The following is a 13,137-nucleotide window of genomic DNA, read 5'->3' on the forward strand; positions in this document are numbered from 1 at the left end:
GATGGATTTCAGGAGAGGACAGGCAGGCAGGTGAAAACCACATCAGGGTCTTAATGGGACTTTTCTCCTACACTGTGACATCACCACCCTTGGCAATCTGCCATTAAGAGCCCTGTGTGATGGATCCAGATGGGTTTTTAATACGTTAAAAGAATATGTTACATTTTTTTAAATGTGCCATTTGGTTGTAAGCTTCTCCAGGAGGATTTCTATCCTAAAAGGTGGCTTAAAAGGAGCCAGTGTGGTGTAGTGGTTAAGAGCAGTAGACTGGGGAACCGGGTTCGCTTCCCCGCTCCTCCACATGCAGCTGCTGGGTGACCTTGGGGCAGTCACACTTCTCTGAAGTCTCTCAGTCTCACCTCACAGAGTGTTTGTTGTGGGGGAGGAAGGGAAAGGAGAATGTTATCCGCTTTGAGACTCCTTCAGGTAGTGATAAAGTGGGATATCAAATCCAAACTCTTCTTATGTAAACAACTGCAGCAAAATTAATCAGGCCCTGTGGTTAGAAAAAGCAAACGACTAATTGGGGGTGGGGGGGGATGTATACAAAGTGACTTAATGCAAAAAATTTGCAGAAATTTGCACAGGCTACAGAAATCACTCTTACTATGTACAGAATTTGAGTATGGAAGCCTGATTGGTATGGAAGCCTGATTTTCTTTTTATGCTGTAACACAGATAATGCAGTTTATTATATGCACGGTATTTGAATTATACTCTTGTCTTGCAGTTGGCTTATTTCTTTCACCATGTGCAGTTTATTCTGCCTGCACTTTGCTCCTTCTTTGGGGTTCTTTTTTTGGCTGAAAAATCTCCCTGGAGCCCTGTGGGATATCTGCATGGCACAGTGATTTGCATCGAAGATGGGGATAGTCTTGTAACTGCTGCGAAAGCCACCCCAGAGGCCCTCTCCTGGCCTTCCATCCTGATTTATTGTTTCCCCGGCCCTGCTGGATTCCGCCACCCTCCTTTAACCAAATGTTCCAATTTTGCTACAACTGCTCTGAATTATGAGGTTGTTTTCATGATCGGAACGAATGTCCACTTGAGAGCCCCCAGCTCCTGTGGCGACTTGAATCTCTCCCTCAAGAGGTAATAAAGATCAGAGCCTCTGACGCAGCTGTCTTGCCAACTGTATGTCTTCTGTCATTAGACAATTAATGCGACAATGAAAATTTCCCAGCCCAGCACTTTGTCATGCATCAATATTTCTCTTGCCCCACGGTAGGGATTGGAGACTCACAACGGTTTCAACAGCTTACAAGAACCAATGTGAAAAGTGTGTTATTGATCACCACTTCTGGAGGAAGAGAAGGCGGGGAATAAGGAGCTGTGGAAATCAAAATCCACTGACTCCTTGCAGGGAACGCCACTCCATAAGGACATTGGTCAGTGGCTGGGTGGTTATAAGAGTCCGTGGCAACTCAATAACAGTGTTGTTTTTCGAAATATTGGGAAATTTTGGAACAAGATGGAGACAGAATAAAATTGCAAAGCTTTGAAAAACTAAAAAATAGAGTGCGAGACTGGGTCCATTACTACAAAATAATGGAGGCATATAATTCGGACAAAAAACTGGGCTTCCAGGTGGGAAAATCAAAATTGGAAACAGAATTGTTAGACCCCAAATCTAAGAATTTGTCAAGAATGTATAACTTGCTGTTGAAATGGAACACTCAGGATGAAATGGTGAAATCGGTTATGATTAAATGGGCACAAGATGTTGGAAATAACATTATGATGGTTGACTGGGAACAGTTATGGACCACAGGTATGAAATTTACGGCATGTAATGCCTTAAAAGAGAATTTAATGAAAATGCTTTACAGGTGGTACATGACACCAGTCAAGCTTGCAAAAATTTATAATTTACCTGACAATAAATGTTGGAAATGTAATGAGATTGAAGGTACATTCTTTCACCTTTGGTGGATGTGCCCAAGGATTAAGACATTCTGGGAGATGATTTATAATGAAATGAAAAGGGTATGTAAATATACCTTCCTGAAGAAACCAGAGGCCTTTCTCCTGGGCATGGTCGGCCAATTGGTGCCAAAGAAGGATAGAACTTTCTTTATGTATGCAACAACAGCAGCAAGAATACTCATCACAAAGTATTGGAAGACACAAGATTTACCCACCCGGGAAGAATGGCAGATGAAGTTGATGGACTACATGGAATTGGCGGAGATGACTGGCAGAATCCGAGACCAGGGAGAAGATTCGGTGGAAGAAGACTGGAAGAAATTTAAAGACTACCTACAGAAATATTGTAAAATTAATGAATGTTAGAAAGATGTTGGAATTAAGTTACATGGCTTTAGCAGAAATGCTATAAAGAATTAAGTAAAATAGATTGTAATTGGATCAAAGGGAAATAAGGCTAGAATGTGTTAAGATAAATTATAGAACAGAAAATTGAGGAAGATGGAAAGGACTTGCTGAAACAATTAATTGAAGTGGAATACAAAAAAGGGAGGTGTGAGGAGGTCGCTGAAACAAGTAAATGAAAGATAATAACATTGAAAGTATTGGATGTGTTTTTAATTGTTTTTGTTTTGTTATGTTATGTATATGTAGTGTTTTTGTTTCTGTACTGTATTGTATTGTTATGTTTAACTCTTTTTCTTTTCTTTCTGTAATTTTCAAATTTTTAATAAATATTATTTTTTAAAAAATAACAGTGTTGTTTTTTTGCTGGTGGATTTTGGAGCATTGACACTATGATGGTTTATTTGTGGTGGCTTTATACTGCAATGTCTGTACATGGTTTAACTTTATTAGCTGTTCTGTGATGCTTCACAAATGTTTTGACATTTTGGCCATCTTGCATTATTGTGCAACAAAACCAGGACACACATAGCTGGAACATTTGCGATACAAAAATCACAAGGTTTCAGCAGGAAGTTAAGGGACATGCTCCAAAGGTTTTTGCAGATGTGAACACTATCAAAAGTAGGATTGTGGATCCCCACCATGAGGACATCGTGAGGATATATATTAGCAGAAAAGTGATTGTGGGGAAAGAATTAAACATCCCCTCTACCAATGAATCCTATTCAATTCCTACTGAGGAAGGGTCATAGCTCAAAAAGGAGAGCTCAGGCTTTGCATTCAGAAGGTCCCAGGTTTAGTCCCCAGCATTTCCAGGTAGGACAGGTAGGATCTGTTGATGGATCTCAACCAAAACTCTCTGCTACCGGCTACTTAGTCCATGTAATCCAGGATGATGACTCAGGAACATAGATTGCTGAACAGGTAACTTCATTTGTATTTGCTTTTATTATACACAGAGTATAGCACAGCTTTGCCCCCCAAGCTCCGGGGATAGTGGGGAAGCGCAGCACGTCTTCCCCGCTGTCCACGGACCTCTTTTGAAGCAAGGGGCGGCAACGGGGAGAAATGATCTTCTCCCCTCCGCCCCTTGCTTTAAACAGGTCCGGGGACAGAGGGGAAGGCGCGAAGAAAAGAAAAAACTTGCGGAATGAATTAATTTTGTCTTGCGAGGCACCACTGTATATACACAGACTTGATTCAAACTCTACACACCAACCTCTGAACTCCAACACCAAATTACTGTGTCATGCTACTTATAAGGGAAAACTTTTAGCCAATCACCACCTGTTGCTAGGCTTCCCTATTTCCAAGCAGACTTTCTCACGTACTCTTGCTTAACTTGGCTTCTTGCCAACTCACTAATTGTCCACTTCAAAGCTGCAGTTTCTCACAAACCTCAACAGGATTGGGGAAGAGACCCCCTTTGAAACCACAGAGAGCCACTTCCCGTCACTCAATAATACTGAGATAGTTTAGTGGCCTATCTCAGCATAAGGGAGCTTCCTAGGCACCTATTAACACTGTTTGGGCATCTTCTCCCTGCACATTCTCCAGAACATGAAGGGCATGAGAGTGGGCTTGTGACCTTCTCCACTCCATCCCATTCCTAATGGTCTGACTGTCAGGAGTTGGACTAAGGAGGAATGGTGGGAGCCCCGCCCACCCCGCCGCTTCCCAGGAAGAGGAGGACAGTATAGATTTAGAACAGTGGTTTGAAAAAGGGCATAGTTCAGAGGCCAATGAGGTTTCCCTTTCAGTTGGGATTGTTAGGATATAGTTCCGTTCCTCCTTAAAAGAGTCAGGCATGATTGTTGTGTGTCACATGTCTCCCAGCACTGTTCTCGTTGGGAACTTCTGTTTTGTATCTAGCTTTTGTTCCGGCTGTTTTCCTTGACACGGATGCAAGCAGTCATGTTTTTCCTTTGTTCTGATCAACGTTGAATAATGCTGTAAATATGCTCTTCTGTCTGAATCTTCTGTTGTGAAGACTGCTGAAAAGGGCCTGCATGAGTCTTGGAATGTCTCTAAGGCTTGTGTCACTAATTGACTGATGCTGTTTCCACGGGAGACTGGTGATCGTCCGCAGACGTCGTGGAGGCTGCCAGATGCCTTTGTCTCCCTAGCAGTATCCCAACAGGGATATAGTTGAGGAGCAGTTGGAAGGAGAAGCACTGGGGGAGAGTAAGCTGGAAGACACAGTGTCTTTAGAAAGCATTCTTGAGCCCCCAGAACTAGGTGAGCACTGAGGGTGAAAGAACAGAAATCTCAGAGACAGAAAGCACTGACCAGGAGGGACGTAGATTAAGAGGGACGTAAGTGGGGGGGGGGGGGAGAGAGAGACTTTACTTGCAGCAATGCCATCATTAATGGAGACAGCATTCCTTTGTCTGAATAAATTAGAGGTAAAGGTAAAGGGACCCCTGGCCATTAGGTCCAGTCGTGGCCGAATCTGGGGTTGCGGCGCTCATCTCGCTTTATTGGCCAAGGGAGCCTGCTTACAGCTTCCGGGTCATGTGGCCAGCATGATTAAGCTGCTTCTGGCAAACCAGAGCAGCACATGGAAATGCCGTTTACCTTCCTGCCAGAGTGGTACCTATTTATCTACTTGCACTTTGACGTGCTTTCAAACTGCTAGGTTGGCAGGAGCTGGGACCAAGCAACAGGAGCTCACCCCATCACAGGGATTCAAACCACCAACCTTCTGATCGGCTGAATAAATTACGTGGTAATAACTTATTTTGGTCATCTGCCTTTTGACTGCCACTGGGGGAGGGATCATAATTCCCTGAAGCCTTGATATTGCCTTGACCCTGATCCTGACAGCCCTCCACACACAGATACCCTGGAGAACCACCACCAGTCAGGGCAGACAATAGTAAGAATGGCAGACCAATGATCTGACCCAGCAGAGAAGGCAGTTTCATATTTTCAGAGTGCCACCCCTTCAGGACTATTCTGAAATGGAAAGCAAACCACTGGGAGATGCTTTGCGAACATCGAGCATCTTGTCATTTCTGAGGTTTGAGGGAGAGGTTTGCATGGAAAGCTGGCACAGCTCTTAATCTTGCACAGCACGGCTCTAAACCCTCATTTGCTTGCCCTCCAAATCTAGGCGATGGCACGGATGTGGCCTGCTGAGGACTGGTAATGGCATTTCACGCATACGTCTCACACACAGGAGGACTCCGACTAGGCCTGCAAATGCCATATTCGGAACATCTCGCTGCCGGCGGCTCCGCCACACAGCATTCACGGGCCGGATGCTAATGCAAAATGCAAAAAAGCTGGCTGGCTCCTTCGGTGTTTTGCTAATAAGGTGCTTTCCGTGCAGGTGCATTTGGAAGAGACCCAACTGTATGAGGAAAATACAGCAGGGGGATTTCTTGAAGGAGGCAGATGTGTGGTGAAGAAGCTTGAAGAGCTCTTTGGCCCATACGAAAAATGATTGGATTGTCTGGGAAAATGCCAGTTTTTTCCCTTTTTTATTCCTGCCATTTGGTGTTTGGTGGTGGTGGTCTCTCTCTCTCTCTCTCCTCTTTCTCTCCCTGTGTGTGTTCTAATTAGTTTCAGATCTGTTTCAGAAGGAAGGATGCGACTGCAAAAGCCTATAACAGTCCATTGGTTTCAGAAACCTTACAAGAAACTAGCTTCCCTTAATAAGAGAAAATAAGTGATACACCCACACCCAGACGAACACAATATATTTCTGGTTCAGTATATTCTTTTTTTAAAAAAAACAGTTTTAATACCTCACTGGGCTGCACACAAAGATGAATGCAGAATAGAACACAATCAACTGATTTATTTATTTTTAAAAAATGCATTTAGTGGCCTTTTCACATATAATAAACGTAATTCAGAATACAATAAACAACAACAATAGCAGCTAGTCTGTCATTGTTTGGATAAAGGTGGAGCAGCAGCTTAAAGTTGAAACCACTCCTCAGAACCACTAGGTTGGCAGGAGCAGGGACTGAGCAAAGGGAGCTCACCCTGTCCCGAGGATTTGATTCGAACCGCCGACCTTCTGATCAGCAAGTCCTAGGCTCCGTGGTTTAACCCACAGCACCACCCGCGTTCCAAGTCCACCCACATCCCAAGTTATGTGTTATGGAGTGCAATGTTATGTGTTATGGAGGTGCAATTATCTGATGGATCCAAGAGCCCTCCTGTCACCTTCCCAAAACCTGCCTGGCTTTGGGAAGGTGGTAGGAGGGCTCTAGCGTCTTGTCATAGGCCTGGTGCCTCCTTCCCAAAGCCCAGGAAGCTTCTGGCCAGCTTAGAGAGGGAGGCACAATGCTCATGTGCATGATGTCACATGGCAACATTCCCCCCATTGCCTTCACAAGCTGGCACCTTTGGCCCTAACTGTTCCCCTACAAAAAAGTTCACCGCACGCCACTGGCCAGTACTGAGTTAGATGGACCAGTGGCTTGACTCAGTAGAACGGAGCCCCCTTTGCTCTTTGTTCCACTCCTCAGAACCACATTATAACACATATAATCCAGTAGGTCTTGCCCGATGTTTGCTTCCTTGGGTCTGGGGAGGTTGACTTGATGGATCGTTCCGTCTCATATGCATACCCTCCAACATGTCCAAGCCAAAAACTGGAATGCATGTCTTCCGGGGCCATGGTCCCCGGAAGTCATGTGACCTGCAGGAGATTGCAGTCTCTCCCCTACCTCCAAGCACCGTTTTTTAGGGTTTTATAGCAGTGTGAGATCGTGCAAGATTGTGGTGCCTAAAATGCTCACTGTGCTATAGCTTTACAAATTGGGATGCCCCAGTTTTCCCAAGTCAGTTGAAGGGTATGCATATGGGAGATGAAAGGATGTCAGGTGTTGCAAAAGGATAAAGGACCCATCTTGCCTCTGGCCATCCTGAACCTGGCAGGTCAATTTCTCAACCAGAGCAATGGACCACACCTGTCTGGGACTGGTCTGGACCTGAAGATTGGGGAATGCAGTTGCAAGTAGATCAGCTTCTCTCAGAAGAGGAGGGGTGTGGCGTTTGCCCTCCTAGGTGTGTGACATCATACTGGGTTCATAAGGAGAGGGTTAACTAATTGTAAAATGACTAACCAATGGGAACGCAAGGGGCAGAGTTAACTGTGTATAAGGTTTAAGCACAGAGGGTTTTCGGAGGAGTTAGGAGTTAGAGTTAGGGTGGTTGAAAAGACAGTCTGGAGTTAGATGAGAGAGGGAAGATAAGTCTGTGGGTTGGGCTAGTATTAGGAAGGTATAGGCCAGTAAAGAAACTAAAGTTAAGATACTGACAGGAATATTATCTGAGAAACCATAAACTTGTCAATGTTTGGAAAATAAACTTTTTTTTTTTTTGTTCACGTTTAACAACTGACTGGACTCAGTGTTTTACCAGAGAGTAACCAGTTGGTGGAAGCAGGGAAGCGAGCACAGTGGTGGCACAGGGATCAATAGACCGTTAAATGTCCAGGGACCCTGTGTGATCACTGGATCATTGTCTGGGGACCCAGTGGTGGCACAGTGATCAATAGACTGTTAAACGTCTGGGGACCCTGTGTGATTCATACACGCCCTGCCTCCAGCGTTTTCAGAAGCAGAGAGAAAGCCAGATACCGATACAGAACAACTTGAGGAGGAGTTACCCAGCTATGAGATAAGGACAGGGGAACCAAAAGGGAGGGGGCAGCTAGAAGAGATATCAGTCAAGAGGGTGGGGGACCCCCCTCCCCACAGAGTTGGAGATTTGAACAAATCAGAGAACATAGGAGGCAGAGGGAGGGAGGAACTTCCCACTGGCACCTTTCTTGCTGCAGAAGTCGAAAGGAGGGTTTAGACTAGGCAACTGCCCTCCTTTCAGAGAGCAGTGTATTTGTGCTCGCAACATGAAGCTGTAATAAAAGGAGTATAAAACTGCTCGTTAACTCTTATCTGTGAAGTGACTGAAGGGAGGGGAGGACTCTCCAGCACCTGAGCATACCATGAATGTATTGAGCGCCAATGTTTAGATATTACTAAATGAGCAGCTGCCAGCAAAAATGTCAACATGGACTTACGAGGGAATGCATGGGAAATTAATAAAGAGAGAGGTGTCCATCCGTACACATGACTAAGACAGCAAACCTAACACCTATTCCCAGGGAGTAAGCTGCATTGAACTGAAAATGACTAGTTTCTAAATAGACCTATTTAGGGATAGAACATACATCATGGGTCACACATCTGCAGGGAACCTTGCAAAGCAGCCCTCTGAGTTTCCTGTGCAGTGTAAGAGGTTCGTATCATTTAAATCCTGGTTGAATGGGGGGGGGGGGAATCCTGCAGTGATCATGGTGCCCAAGAAGGTAAAATCTGTCACTGCTTCCATTTCTTCCCCTTCTGTTTGACAGGAGGTGATGGGACCAGTGGCCATGATCTTAGTTTTTTTGATGTTGAGCTTCTGACCATATTTTGCGCTCTCCTCTTTCACCCTCATTAAGAGGTTCTTTAATTCCTCCTCACTTTCTGCCATCAAGGTTGTGTCATCTGCATATCTGAGGTTGTTGATATTTCTTCCGACAATCTTAATACTGGCTTGGGATTCATCCAGTCCAGCTTTCGCATGATGTATTCTGCGTGTAAGTTGAATAAGCAGGGAGATAATATACAGCCTTGCCATACTCCTTTCCCAATTTTGAACCAATCAGTTGTTCCATACCCAGTTCTAACTGTTGCTTCTTGTCTCATATAGAGATTTCTCAGGAGACAGATAAGGTGGTCTGGCACTCCCATTTCTTTCAGAACTCCCCCCAAAAAAGTTTGCTGTGGTCCATGCAGTCAAAGGCTTTTGCGTAGTCCATGAAGCAGATGTGAAGTTTGACATGGCACCTCCAAATTGCAGATGGTTACAATTAACCCTTTTTTCCTTCTGCGTTGGTATAACCAGTGCTTTTTTCCTTCTTTGCTAAGGAAAAAAGGGTGCTGGTATTCACCATGAAGTTGTTACAGTAAGTGCCACACTTTTAATATTTGGGGGGGGGGAGGTGCCAGTACTGCATACCATTGAGTACCCCCAGAAAAAAAGCACTGCGTATAACAGGGTGCTAGCAAATATCCTTCTTGCAGCAAGGTGAATTAAAACGTATTGCCCACTCTTTCAGGATTACTGAAAATAACAAAAATGACAAAGTCACTTTCTTTGGTTGCCCCTAGAGGCATGGCCATCTAGTTAAATAAAGCACTCTTTGTGGTTGGTTTCCCCCTACAACTGTGCTGCTTTCCTCACTCAGTAGAGCATGACAAACAGGAAATCAAGACTAGGGGCATTCGTGACATGGCGCTCCAGTATAACCAGCCGTCTGGGAGTCTAAGTGAGGAAGCGAAGACAGCTCAATATAGCAAAGATCACCTGCGATTTGACTCAAATGTAAATGCTAGACCGCCTACCAGAAATCCATTAATTCAGCTTGACAAATTGCTGGGCTATCCCTTGTGATCCAACGCTTAACTAAGAAAACATTTTGTGAACCGTTTGTCAGCCTCTACAGCATGGTGGTCTCTGTTAGACAGTGGGGTAATTAATCCTCCAACTCACTTGTCTTTTATTTATATTGAAGTATGTATGTGAGTGTACGTGTGTGGAGTTATTTTTACAATATTCAAAGCAGAACTTCCAGGAATGCGGGCATAAATAAATAAAACCACATTTGGCTCACCTAAATTCTAGGTTGTCCCCCAAACACAGAATTTGGCAACCTGACAATTGGAGAGGTCGCATTCTTACTTTCAAGGTAACTTTTACATGAGAACTGTAAGCCTTCCACTTACAGAAGGAAGTCTTCGGATCAAAACTAATGTTCATGCCGTACATTATTGCAGGTTGTCACATATTGCCATCAGTGTACAAGGTGTTTACAGAGAAAATAAGTAAATATTAGGTCCCTGCCCCAAGCAGCTTACGGTGTAAACTTAATTCAACCAGTGGAGCAGAGGAGAGGGGAAAATAAGAGCCAATATACCTCAGAATGCCTGTTGCTGCAATCACAAGAGGACAGAAGGCTGCTGTGCTCATGAATTCCTCTGAACTCCCGCAGTAGTGATGAGAGATGTTGGTTCACCCATTGCAAAGCTTGGCAATGACCCTGTTTCAGTGTTTTCTATGGCTCTCTTGCTCGCCTGAGATGAACAGAGTGGATTTGGGATTATTCTGGCCTTAGTTGAAGTGTAGCAATGCATTTTAATATCTTCAGTCTTTCCTCTAAAGACACCTACCCACGCATTACTCACTGGAACTGCTGGATAATCACCCGAGGAAATTTCTTTATAGGACAGTAGCTTTCCCATGTTAATCTTCTGGCGTCTCTAAGATGTTATGTGCGATAGATCTTGGCTGAGGCAGTAATTGACTCTCCAGATGTTATCTGCGAGAAGTCTAGGCCACTGAGACCCTGATGCGGACCTCTGAAATCCCATTTAGTAAACTGAATTTATCTCTGCTGAGAAGGAACCAGCTGTTTAATTAGGAAAATAAGATTTCAGGAGAAAATAAACCAACCAACCGGGCAACAGATTTCTTTCTTTTCCAGTGGAAGATTGTACATTGGTTGTCGAGTGCTCAGAAACCATTCCAGGGCAAAACACCTGTTTCATATCAGATGGCTGTGCTCAGCTTGTTGCAATGAATCAAATGGAGGGAACTCTTTTCTGCATTGGAGCTGGGCAAAAGCAACATGGGGACTTTGGTTGTGAGGATCAATTCGAGTTGAAGAATGGGCCATTTCCATGAAGCTCTGTAGGAGCCATTATCGTCTAGACCTGTGGAATACGAGAGTGCTTTCATGAAAGTCATGGTGAAAGAAGTAGAAAATGAGGGTGTGGCGATTACACACAGGGCCCCCAGACGTTTGACAGTCTATTGACCCTGTGCCGCCACTGTGATTGCTTTTTCCGCTGCCACCACCCTGTATCTCATGGGGACACACGGAGTCCAGTCAGTTGTTAACATAAACAAATAATCAAGTTTATTTTTAAATGCAGGAACAATCTTATGGTTTCAGTTAATTTTTCTCTTGTCAGTTTCTTATTCTTAGTTCCTAACAACTCCAAACTGATTATTCCAACTATCTATCTGACTCCACCTAACAATTCCACTCACTCTCTCACAATACAACTCTACCAACCCACACCTAAACCTCCCTCTTCTTTCTTCACTCCCAAACCTCAACTCCCAACTCCCAAACCTCAACTCTCAACTCCCAAACCTCAACTGACTTTCAAAACCTCCCACTCTAACTTTTATTCCCCCCTTGCATTCTCACTGGCCAATCACATCACACCTATTTTAACCCTTTCCTTATGACCCATCCTAGGAGGCAAACGCCACAGAGGGCCTGGAAGCAGAAGCTAAAAACTAAGGCTATGTACACATGTGTACAGTCTTTGAACTGCACAGGAGCCACTTTTTCACACTATACTTTTGTACATAGTGGTTGGCAATTATACACAATAACATGATCTAAAGCAGCAGCTACAGTCCATGTTGTCTGCACTAAAGATGGGCAAGTTTTCAAACTAGTGTCAACAAAAACAACAACAACAACAAGAAGAAGATGATGATGATGATGATAACCACTGGGTTGCCCCATTCAGTCTGGGCGACTTTGAAGCTCAATACAGATACTGTCCAAAATTGAAATCCCCACATGAAATCTTTATTAGAAAAGAAAGGTCTTTAGCAGGAGCTGAAATGATAATAGAGATGACACCTGTCTGATATATAAGGAGGTAAAGATAAAGGGACCCCTGACCATTAGGTCCAGTCGCGGACGACTCTGGGGTTGCAGTGCTCATCTCGCTTTACTGGCTGAGGGAGCCAGCGTACAGCTTCCGGGTCATGTGGCTAGCATGACTAAGCCGCTTCTGGCGAACCAGAGCAGTGCACGGAAACATCATTTACTTTCCCGCCACAGCGGTATCTATTTATCTACTTGCACTTTGACGTGCTTTCGAACTGCTAGGTTGGCAGGAGCAGGGACCGAGCAATGGGAGCTCACCACGCCATGGGGATTTGAACCGCCAACCTCTGATCGTCACTGCTAACAACAGTCATGTAATACATAAGTCCATAAGAAAAGTCCTGCTGGGTCACATCTAGTCCAGCACCCTGTCCTCACAGTGGCCAAGCAGTGGTCCTTGGGAAGCCCACAAGCAGGACCCATCTAGGTTGGCACCCATCACTGCCTCCTGTGGGAGTGAACACACCACCAAAAGTGTTGGAGAATCCACCCCCTGGAGAACATTAATCCTCCCACCCCACCTCCAATTTCCCCATCTTCAAATAACATAAATAATTTTGGGAGGTAATTTTAGCTCAGCACCTCTGTTTTCTTCTGTTTTCACTGCAGGAGCAGATGCACAAAGTGCAGAGCGTTTTACCAGGAGACTTGTGCATTGTTCTTAGATAGTTGTGTTTGGTGTGGATAGGAATGTCCATGACAACATCTGATTGAAAGTATTGCAGTGCTGGCAGACATCAACACATGGGACTCAGCTATACAGCTGCAAATAAAACATCTTAAGTGTGTCTTAAGTGCAATATACATTGACCACTAGGCAGGTGTTGACCACTAGCCATGCTGGCTGGGGCTCATGGGGAGCTGGATCAATGTCATCCAAAGGGTCACAGACTTCTTGATTCTGGTCAACCTGATGTGATACAGATTCCTCCAGTTGCCAAGCTCCTATGTCTGGAGCCTGTGTCATTTGTGTGGACTTGTGTAAGCTCCTTTGAAACTTAACCCTTAAATCTGGAAATGTAAAGAGTCTGAGGGTACATTCTTTC

At 44.5% G+C, this 13,137-nt stretch overlaps 1 protein-coding gene and 1 long non-coding RNA gene across 2 annotated transcripts in view; one reads left to right on the forward strand and one right to left on the reverse strand.

Moving 5' to 3' along the window:
* RIT2 (Ras like without CAAX 2) overlaps positions 1–13,137 on the forward strand; it is a 248,582-nt gene that overhangs the window by 181,790 nt on the left and 53,655 nt on the right. The gene's annotated exons all lie outside the window — the stretch shown is intronic.
* LOC309380256 lies at positions 11,292–11,681 on the reverse strand. Its single transcript, XR_014172776.1, has 2 exons — positions 11,558–11,681; positions 11,292–11,515 (listed from the first exon to the last, which is right to left on the reverse strand). It is a non-coding gene; the product is annotated as an uncharacterized lncRNA (long non-coding RNA).

The sequence above is a fragment of the Podarcis melisellensis genome (assembly GCF_964234715.1).
Source record: "Podarcis melisellensis genome assembly, chromosome: 11".
In the NCBI taxonomy this organism is placed as follows: Eukaryota; Metazoa; Chordata; class Lepidosauria; order Squamata; family Lacertidae; genus Podarcis; species Podarcis melisellensis.